Source organism: Apium graveolens, unplaced genomic scaffold (genome assembly GCF_009905375.1).
Source record: "Apium graveolens cultivar Ventura unplaced genomic scaffold, ASM990537v1 ctg8621, whole genome shotgun sequence".
NCBI lineage: Eukaryota > Viridiplantae > Streptophyta > Magnoliopsida > Apiales > Apiaceae > Apium > Apium graveolens.
The window spans coordinates 26,157-37,601 of record NW_027421333.1 but is presented as its reverse complement, the minus strand read 5'-3'; the positions used below and the strand labels follow the sequence as shown (position 1 = coordinate 37,601).

The 11,445-nt window shown below is 39.8% G+C and overlaps 1 pseudogene; it reads right to left on the bottom strand.

Annotated features, from left to right (window-relative positions):
- Positions 1–1,944: 1,944 nt before the first annotated feature.
- On the bottom strand, positions 1,945–3,643 carry LOC141705198 (fatty acid hydroperoxide lyase, chloroplastic-like; annotated as a pseudogene).
- Positions 3,644–11,445: the final 7,802 nt, after the last annotated feature.

Below are 11,445 nucleotides of genomic sequence, written 5' to 3'. Positions count from 1 at the left end.
ATCTTTACTAAAACAAATTATACTAATGGTAGAGGTTAAATAAATTTAAAACAACTAAGAATAAGCAGTTGAATTGATTTTGTATAATGGATTTGGGGCTAACACAAAATAATAATTACTATTGGTTCGTCTTTAAACAAAATTAAAATCAACTAACTATTATTAGTTGGGTTTTGATCATTACAATGGGACTCATAATAAAAAAAAATAAAAAAAAAAACCTAAATGTGATTCGTATCTTATTGATGGGGATAAAGTTATCATTTAAATTAAAAAAATAATTATATTAGGAAAAATACCTAAAAATAACGGTAAACAACTACATATTTCAGTTAGTAATATTTTTTTAATTTAAGTAACTCTAAATAAAAATATTAAAATATATCCTTATATATAATAAGTGCAAGGAACTCAATATCCAAAATTTTGGTCATATAACGCCAAAACAATCTCAACCATTGATATAATATTGAGATTATTTTAATATAATCATAAATATAAAATGATTACATTATTTTACTACTACTTTAAATAAGATAATGCGATAATAATGTCGTAACAATTCTAGATTAAACATGGTTAGAGGTTAAATTCATCATAAATATAATAGATTAAATTATTCAACTAATATTCAAACACCAAAACATGATACGATGATACAACAGTAAATAGGACATGATTAGATATTCTATGATAAGATATTCTGCTATATATAGCTACATAATATACATCCCAAAGAAAGTAATTAATTCAACACCCGTATTTTTCTCAAATCTACATATTTATTATAACAATATTTTTAAAAAATAATAAAAATAGGGTGAAAAACCAAAATAGACACTATTTGGGGAGATTTGCCCAAATACCCACCGGCGGGAAAACCGCTCAAAATACCCACTGAATTACGCATTATTATCATGCGTATTCTATTTTTTAAAAAAAATACAAAAATACGCATGTGAGAGAATATGCATGTCTCACATGCGTATTCTTTGTATTTTTTTTAAAATAGAATACGCATCTCTAACATGCGTATTCAGTGGATATTTTGGGCAGTTTTCCTGCCGGTGGGTATTTGGATACTTTGAAACTGTAAAGTGGTGTATTTTGGGCATTTTTTCTTACAAATAAATCACAACAATTATTAAATTTGCAAGAGTTGACTTTTATTAATTATACATAAATGAATTTGTTATAACCTATCAAAATAATTAAATTTGTATTACGAACTATTTAATATCATTGCCAATTTTCTTTTCAAGTAATAATAATAATAATAATAATAATAATTAATGACATGGTCAGATACTCCATCGAAAATGACACAATTATTAACTGATACATAAATTCATATCATATAGGTTTTTTTCAAGTTCCAAAATTTTAAAATTATATATATAATCTCCCCCCAATATATTAAAACTTCAGTAAATCATTATGTGAAATAGTATATATACTATTGTTTGTGTGGCACCTTCTCTAATTTTCTGAAATTTAAGTATACTAAATAATTGTTAGAAACCACATAATTAATGTGATTTATTTGAAATGCGTGAAAGTCTGATTTATGTTCTGCTTCATTCAAAAATTTTTGTATATAAACATAAAATGAATACATTATGATAATGCAAGGTTCAGCATACATAACTCATTTTTTTGACCACCTAAAAAACATGTGTTCTAAAATCGGCCGGCTAGGAGGAGTATTATGGGAAATTGAAGGTGAACCTATTTAAATTTAAGCTAGTATTTGGCCTTATTCGAATGCCGAAAATAAAATAATAGGAAAATTGGTTAATTATTAGGATTTTGGAAATATAACCGAATTTATAATTGATTTTCAAATTTTACGACCTTTGAAAAAAACAAAGATGAATTACACCAAAAGTCTTAATACACAAGAAGATAACATAAATCCACAATTTGTTGTATTCCACTAAACATTCGAAATTTACTTGGCATGTTCAAACTTTCGAGATTGATCCCTGAGAATCAATCGAAAGATACTCGTACCTCTGAAACATATGAGCCACAATAATAGAAGTTGTAAGCGTTACATAATCTTTACCAGCACATTGTTTGTTCGACTCGCTAGGTGTCCCCGTCTGTGGTCCATTCGACCAGTACAAATAATTCAGTTAACTCGCTCCCTTTTTTCGTGGTAAACCTATCAGCAACAAATTTTTCAGGCTCTTCGAATACTTTCTCGTCTCTCATAACTTGAGGTTGATATCCACAGAGTAACTCCCCTTTTTTGATCTCAAATGCGGAGTTAATGCGAGCTCAACGTAAATCTTGTCCTAGCTCTCGCATACTGTAATGGTACAGGCGGGTTAAGCCTGAGTGTTTCGTAAACGAACGAGTTAACCAAGTCGAGTTGTTTCACCAAGTCGAAACTCAGCGAGCTCGTCCCGATCTTTTCCTTGACTTCATTTCTTAACTTTTGTTGCAACCCTGTCTTGTCATTTCCTAGGGCACTAAAAATGGCTTGGTAAAAATACAGTAAATCCACCGAATGCATTAAACCCGAGGATAAAAATTAGGTTATGCAGGGCTTCTTTTTTACCGAGACCAACTCATTTTGTGCTAGCTCAAGAACTTCTTGGCCTTCTTTTTCAATAAACTCCGCGAGTTTATTATAAACCTCCGGAGACAAGAAAAGAAGGGTAAGCGAAAGAATGCGCAAAAAATTTCTACGAGAGGTTTGTAAGCTTGGGATGCTAACAGTGGGAAGGACTTGTAGTGCAAGCCAAGCATCTAGCCACATGTAACCTTTTTCGGCTACCTCGGGTGATTTTGATGGATCACTCCGATTAGGCAACGAGTTAGGAAGTTGAAGATGAATTGTTGGAGTTGGACGAGGGGAGTAACGGAGCCAGATTCGGATTTTTCAATATCGGATTCGATGGTGTTCCACATTGTGTCTAGGTTTGAGGTTACAGTAGGGACCCAAATCTTTGAGCTGCGTTTAAGAATCTCCTTTGCAAATTTCTTCACCTGTTAGAAATTTATACAACAACAGAAACAATCATAAGTTTGAATATCGTTTTCTTATATTCTTTGCGTCCCATAATACTTAGCATCCTAAATTTGTAATTATATGTTCGTAGTTAAGGTCTCTTCAAATTAAATCTTAAAAATTATATTTATGATACATTTCAACACAGCTTAAATACGTGCAAAAAGTCAAAGTAACAAACAGGACCATACCTGAGTGTGTTTGAGGTTCAGAAGTATCAAGGTAAGCACAAACACGAACATCGCCAGTGAAGCCAGTGCTAGGCATGAAATCTCCTATAAGAATGGTTCTTCTTCTCAACCAGTTCCATATCAAACATATGCGCAAATGACTTGCAGTCCGCACTGCTATCACATTCGGATTCACTCCCATGAAAAACGGAAACGTTGGCGGCATATTTGTCCTAAACACAGTGCTCTTGTGCTCCTCTATTCTCTTTTTGAAATATGTACTTGGTCCTTGAAACCAAAAATAGTCTAGCCTGTCCTTTAAAGGCCCAACCATTGGCAATCCGTACCCTCCGGGGATCGTACGGACCGGCAAGGATGTCGATCCTTGCGATGGGTACTATTGTAGGTGTCACGCTGGCGGTGTGGCGCAACAAACTATTTTTTGCATCATCATAATGTGTGTGTGTGCGCAATGGTTAAGATGTTTTTCTAATTTTTAGCTAGTTCTTGAGTAGCTAGGTGAAGTGATATGCTAATATTATTCTGAGTGGAGGAGAAATATGGCATGTGAAATTTTTAAGGTTGGGATATTTTGGATGAAATATCCTTGTCAAACTTTAGTTATTTTGTAGGCTAGCAGTAGCCGGAGCTTGTGAATTGATAAAAGATAATACTCAAATCTGGCATGTACAGGGTGTTGGTTATAGGCCCAATAAGACCCATTGAACGAAGGCCCATTAAGCGGTTGTGCTACTGAGCCGAAAGACCTCCAGGCCCGCGTCGCCAAGGCCCATGGAATCCCAGACCGAGGCCTGCTACTCGCGGACCGTTGGACAATGCAAGGCACATAACGCCCCCTTTTCACTCCCTCCTTAATAGTTGGTAATGGAAGAACATTCATGGCATGATTGGGTATAAAAACCCTTGTGAAGTAAGATAAAATATATGCACTCTCAACACTCTACTTCTCTTGTATTACTACCCTAATTTTACAGCCAGATTCTGATTCTCACACCGGAGGTGAATCGGGGGTCCAAACCCTCGCATTCTCTTCACTTTCAGGTACGGCGCGAAGCCATCTTCAATCCAGCCGAAATCTGTTCATACAACCGAAAGGATCTGGGCGTAACATTTGGTGCCGTCTGTGGGAATCACGAGAGAGTTACAAGTTGAGAAAATGACAGAAATTCATGAGCATTCACCGCCACCTGATTTCGCCGACAAGGGACAACCATCCTCCCTAGTCGACGAGGACGGGGTTATCACGTTAACCCCTGAAGAAGAGGCCTTACTCCTAAAGATCCGGGCAGAAAAGGCCGCGGAGAAGGGTAAGACCAAAGTTGATCAGATTGACAAGGAAGCGGAAGTGTGGGCCAAGAAAAGAGAAGTTGATGCCCTCCGGCTTAAAGCCCTGCAACTACAGAGGGAAGAAATTGAACTGCAAGAACAAGCCTTGAGAGAAGCGATGCGGGCCGAAGAAATCGGCAGAGCACATAAGGATAGAAGGGAACGAAGGGCGTATGACGAAGAAGATGAGTTTGACTCTGATTCGCATCCCCGAAGGAAGAGGGGCTAAGCAACCCTACTCTTCCGATTCAGGTGAAGAGCCCGATGGATCCCGCCTCAGGCTCAATCGCTTAGAGAAGGCCCTCTTCGGTGATAGGAGGCCCGATCGAGAACCTGTTGTAACACAAAGATTGAGCTATACCGACCCCCTCCGGGAAAGGAGAGATAATTCCCCAAGATGAGCGAGTTTAACGGGAAAAGGGACCCGAGGACCACTGTGAAAAGTATGAACTCCTGATGGTTGGGATGGGCCACAATGATATAGCTGTGCAAAATGTTCAAGACTTATCTCAAAGGGTCTGCCTCAATGTGGTACAAATCCCTGAAGCCTCGGTCCATCGGGTCTTAACGGAGCAGTTGAAGAGGAAATTTTTAAAGTACTACTCGCACCTGTGCCGAAAGGCGAAGGACACCGAAGCCTTGGTCCATTGTCGGTAGAGGGCGAATGAGGAGCTGGGGGATTATCTCGCTAGAATTCAAGGAAGAAGCGGGAATGGTCACCAATCTGGACAAAATCAAAGCAATGGGCTTCCTAACGGCGGGGCTCGACCCCTACAAAGGTAAAAAAAGCTTCGTTCATCTCTTTACGATTTTCCCACAAAATCCCTAAATGATATATATATGAGAGGCGAGAATATTCGCCGCAAGATGGGAAAGTATTAGGGGATATAAAAGACACAAGAAGGGACGACCGATGTCAAGCGAAGCCGATAGATATGAGGGCTCAAGATCAGGATCTGACCGAAGGGATAGCAAGAAAGGAAGGAAGGAAGGAATCAGATCGAGGGGCCGAACGACGTCGAGATAGAGATTCTGCCGTGTTTCACTCCTTGAATTGCGCCGATCTCCAGATTCTCCATGAGATAAAGGGCAAGCCAGGATTTGTTCGCCCCCGCCAAGATGAAGGTCCCGAATCACAAGAAAAACCCGATAAGTACTGTGACTATCACAGGGACAAGGGGCATAGCACAGATGATGGCTACCACCTCAAGAAGCTCATTGAGCGCATGATCAAAGACGGCGAGCTTTATCAGTTCATCCGAGATCTGAGAGATAGACTGGGGGCCCGAAGATATGCCCGGATGGATCCCAAGACGGCAACGCACTGCTTGAACGTGCAGCCCGAGGCCAAGCCGGTAAAGCAAAAGAAGAGGACATTTGTAGTCAAAACGACAGAAGGTAAATAGAGGCCGAGGTGGAAAAACTTTTAGAGGCCAAATTTATCGAGGAGATCGAGTATCCTGACTGGCTAGCCAATGTGGTGGTCGTGAAGAAGTCGAACGGGAAATGGAGGATGTGCGTGGATTACACTGACCTCAACAAAGCATGTTCGAAGGATCACTACCCATTGCCTAACATCGACCAACTAATAGACGCAATGGCAGGATATGAGGTACTTAGTTTTTGGACGCTTTTTCCGGTTATCATCAAATTGCTATGAATGATAGGGATGTGCCCAAGACAGCGTTCATAACTCTGAAGGGGACTTATGCTTATATTAAAATGCCCTTCAAACTGAAGAACGCTGGAGCCACATTCCAGCGAATGGTGAACAAAGTCTTTAAAGAGAAGATTGGGAGGAATATGGAAGCATACGTGGATGATATGATAGTGAAGTCACTGTTCCAAGATCATGCCAAGGACTTAAAGGAATGCTTCGAAACTCTCCGAAAGAACAACATGAGGATCAATCCGAACAAATGTACCTTTGGAGTCTCTAGTGGAAAGTTTCTCGGGTACATGGGTCAGCGCCCGGGGAATAGAGGCGAACCCGGAGAAGATCGAAGCAGTTATCAATATGGAACCTCCCAAATACATTAGAGATATACAGAAATTGACGGGCCGGCTCGCCGCCCTTCGGCGTTTCATTTCCCGGTCAGCCGAGAAAGCACTTCCCTTCTTCGCCGTGCTCAAAGGGTCAAAGAATTTTGAGTGGGGGCCCGAATGCCAAAAGGCGTTCGAAGAAGTAAAGGAATATTTAACAAAGGCACCACTCTTGATGAGGCCCGATCCGAAGAAACTCTTCAGCTTTATCTAGCTGGTGTCTGACAGAACTCTGGGGGCCGTCCTTGTGAAGAATTATGAAGGTAATCAACATCCTGTGTTTTACGTGTCCCATGTCTCAAGGACGCAGAGACAAGGTACCCCAACGCCGAGAATTCGCATATGGGTTGGTTATGCCTCCCGAAATTACGGACATTATTTTCAGGGCCGGACGGTCCAAGTTGTCACCGATCAACCTCTAAAGAGATTTTGGACCAGGCCCGAAGCCTCCGGGAGAGTCGTAGTGTGGTTCATTGAACTCGGGAATTTGAATCTCGAATATGTCCCCCGAACGGCAATTAAGGCCCAGGCTTTGGTCGACTTCATGGTTGAATGCGCATTCTAGGGTCTGAAGGATCTCTCGTCTGAAGAACAACTAATCCGGATCCCAGGAAAGGGTAGCTCTTTGTAGACGGTTCGGTTGCCGGAAAAAAGTGTGGGGCAGGCTTGATCCTCTCCAGCCCCGAAGGATTTGAAATATGCCAGGCCAAAAGGTTCGACTTCCCCTTGACAAACAATGAGGCCGAGTACGAGGCCCTCCTCGCAGGAATGAAGCTTGCCCCGAAGCCTCGAGGCGAAGCACCTAAGGGCCTTCAGCGACTCCATGTTGGGTTGTGGAAACATTTCTATTCTTTGTTTTTATCTTTCTCAAAAGCAATTTCTCTAACTTCTTCTTCCAAAGCAAAAACTCTCTCTGCAACTAATCTCAATCACAACAATGGCACCATAGTCAAAAATCATGTCCTCAACTGGGTTTTGTTTATGCAAAGAAAAACTTTGTGGCTTAGTGAACAAGCAAATTTTGGCATCTAAAGACTATCACGAGATGATGGACTTCATACTAAACTGTAAATTGAGCTATGCCATGCTTGATCCTCACCATTGACTGTGAGGTTGTCGAGGAAATTTGGACTCAGATGTGTTCAACTCAAAGGACAAGACCATTACCTTCACTCTCAAAGGTAGTGAACATTGTGTTAACTGTGATGCAATTGAAAAGTGTTTTAATTTGCCTGAAACTAACACACTTGCACACAGACACTGATGTGAGTAACATGCTAGTTTCCATGGGTTATGCTCTTGATGCCACTAAATTAGGCGATGTTAGGAGACTAGGTCTTAAAAAATAATGGAGTTTTCTATGTGATTCATTTATCAAGGTGTTTTCTGGAAAAATAAGTAATTTTGATGTTGTATCTTACTCACTTGTTCATATGCTTTACATTTCTTAGTGATAAGTATTTCAATTTAGCACTTCTGTCATTTATAAGATAGGGAGTGAATTAGGGATATTAAGAAGAGGTCTAAGAATATCTATTATGCTAGATTTTTCATGATGCTAGCTAATTTTGTTTCTGAGAATCTCACCATTGAGAAACCAACAAACAAGTTAGCTTGTTAGTTCTAAGAGAGGAGAATTATTGCTGACTTGAACAGGGAAATCATCACATAGATGTTACACTTGTGTACATACCAATCATGGAGTTGCCTCAGGTAAGTGAGGTAAATATTTCTGTCCTCTACCACTATTTCTCAACCACCTACTTCTTTTTCATCAACTGTGGCAATGGCATCTGTGAATGTGACAAAACAGATGTCTACCCAAGCCAAAAAAACCAAAAGTTTCAAAATCAAGGTCAAAGAAAGCCCCCTCTAGTTTCTCTCAACAGAAGCTAGTTGTAAAATCTACTAAAAATTAAGAGGGGAGTGTGAAGCGAAGTAAGATTGGTGAGGGACAGGGTGAACATCAAAGAAGCCCTAAGAATAATAAGGTTGGAGGTGAGTGAATCACAACTTAGCCACACTGTAGTTTCCCAAAAAACTGTAGTGATTACTAAGGACATTAGCTCATTGCTAGTTGCATCCTCCCAAAAGGATGTGACTACTAAACAAAACTCTCAGCCAAGAGCATAGGCCAAAAGGGTAAGGGACACAAGCTCACCCCAAACTTATGCCAGAAAGAAGAAATCCAAAACCATTGGGGATACACAGGGTGCAACACACTGTGCCTACTGCAGTCAAGACTCAGTACATGCACATTCTCAAAGTCTGGTTGATGTGGCTCCAATAAATGTGGAGTCACGGCCAAAATCTTTAATAATTGAATCACCTAACATACTAAACTCACCCACACATTCACTAGATGTTAATATAATTCATATATCAATTCCTGATTCTCCATCTCTAACTCTCAGGGAGGAGCCAAAAATCCAAGCAAGTGAGCATCATCTTTTAGATGATTTGTTGGCTTACTTGCCATTTCTTTCTAAGTCTACTGAAACATCTGTGCAATATCTCAAATCAATCACCACAGATTTCAACATTAGTCTCTACTCCAAACTCTTTCATTTCCACTATCTCGACGGATATTGTTCATCTGTTGACAAGTGATTGTATCTCGACGGATGTGATTAACAGCAGTCATCCGTTGAAACTCTCAACTACTATTTTGATGGATGTTCCTCATCGTTGAATATCATTGCACCACTTCAACTTCAACAAATGTTACAAGTGCAGATGATCTAGTATTTGTACAATCACTCTTAGGACTGATGGAAGTTAGTGAATTGAGTGAGAGGTTGAGTTGCTCTCAGGCAAAAGGAGAGGAAAAGAGTGAAAAACTGCAAGCTATTTCTTCCAGCTTGGCAAAACTGAGTGAGTGGAGTCCCACCTTAGTAGGTGAAGGTGAGGGTGTGAGGGTGGGAAGCCAAGGGGAGCCCTTGATTCAAGAAAAGAGCGAAAATGAAAGAAAGCATGTACAGAAGAATGGAAGAGCCCATTGTAAGTCAGTTAATAAATCTCAATGAGGCTAAAAAAACAATTAATTCAGCAAGAATATCAAGTTTTCTTAGATTCTTTTTCTTATGATACTGCCATTTACTCGCCCTGTTTCAGCTTATCAAGTTTTGGCTGAACTGGACAATGTGGCTGCTGAAAGAATGCTCAATTTGGTACATACTACTACCTCCATGCAAAGAGCTAAAGATATCATCACAGCCATGCCACCCACAGCTAGTGATGACATTGATTATGGAACTGGTGGTTCTGAGGATCTATCTGGGGATGAAGATGATGATGAAGGAGACTCCATGGATATAGGGGGACAAGCAGGCCCTAGCTTTAGATCAAACATGCCATCTTGGGTGTTTTCCAAAGCATGTGATGAGCATCATTTCAAGTCCACCCTTTCTCATATCATTCAGCAAACTCAGACAGCCCTTCAAGCTACTACAAATGCCAACACCAAGAGCCTTCTACAAGCACATCTGCACTCTCTTCAACTACATCAAATACAATCTCTTAAACAAAATCAGGATTTCAATGAACTAAAGACTGAAATTGATCAAATCAAAAGGATGGTACTGAGAGATTGGATGCCAAGTTTTCTAGAACAACTTTTCTAGACATCAGCAGATAACTAAGGAAAAATTCAGATCTAAGCAGCAAGGTGGATTCCTTAGACAAAAGGATCAAAACCCTGGAAACTTCAATCACTGAAATTCATCTCCATCAAGCCCAACAAACTATGCTACTTCGGAAACTGGTGGCTGCACAGGACCTCAACCTCCACTCAACTTGATGCTAATAAAAAGGGAGAGAAAAATATTATTCCAGTTACCCAAGGGGAGTCAACAAGTGAGGGGGAGAAAGTGCTCAAAATTCAAGTAAGCAAAGTAATTGTTCCAGCATTTACTTTCCTAAAGCCACCAGTCATGGACCATCATTGATCTAATTAAGATAGCAGCTGCTAAGTTGGAATCAAATGAGAAATCTAAACAGCTTGATGTTGCAGCAGTTGAGAAAGAACTGGATGACAAATGGAAGAAAATTGATGAATAAATTGTAAAGAAGTTTGGTCCAATTGAGAAGAAAGACAAAGTCTTCTCTCACTTCTCTCAATTGAGACAAATTTCAGCTGATGAGATGAGCCTAGGGAACTTAGAAAGGGTCAACCCTCAACAATCAAATCTCCAAAGGCCAGTGAATTTTTTAATCCAAAATAATTTATCCAAAAACCTCAGACAAAAAATCCACTAGACCTATCATATGAAACCCCTAGGCTAGATAAAAAAGCTGCTTGGAAGGTCCATAGCTTTCTTCAAAGATCTCATAGACTCAGTGCTAAAGAAAAGAATTGCTAAAATCTACGGAAATGATAAATTGATCTGTGTAGTGGCTGGACATCCACAATTTGCAGAAGCTAAGAAAGAAGAAAAGGTGAGGCTCAAACACAACAAAAGCAAGCTGCTTTAGATGCCAAGAACCAAGCTAAGAAGCCTGCAATCACAGAAGTTATATTGCCAACCGAGACATCTGAGAATCTGGGTGAAGGAAAGAAAAAAAACCAAAGCATATAAAAAGGAAGTTTAGATACAAGATGCATGCAAAGAGGAAGATAAATTTTGATGAAGACAAGAAAGACTACATGTCAGCCCAATCTACAACCTCAAGCCAATCAGCCATACCTACTGTGAAGGAAGCTGAATTCAAGGTTGATCCTAACATCACCTTTCATGGTGATACTGTTGTTCCAAATGATGAGCCTATAGATTGGGACAACTTGCCTCTTCCTGATCTAAATCTTCCAATCTTTTCCAAACAAAGGAAGACAAAGGAAAAAGTAGTCAAAACAGTCAAGCCTACCAA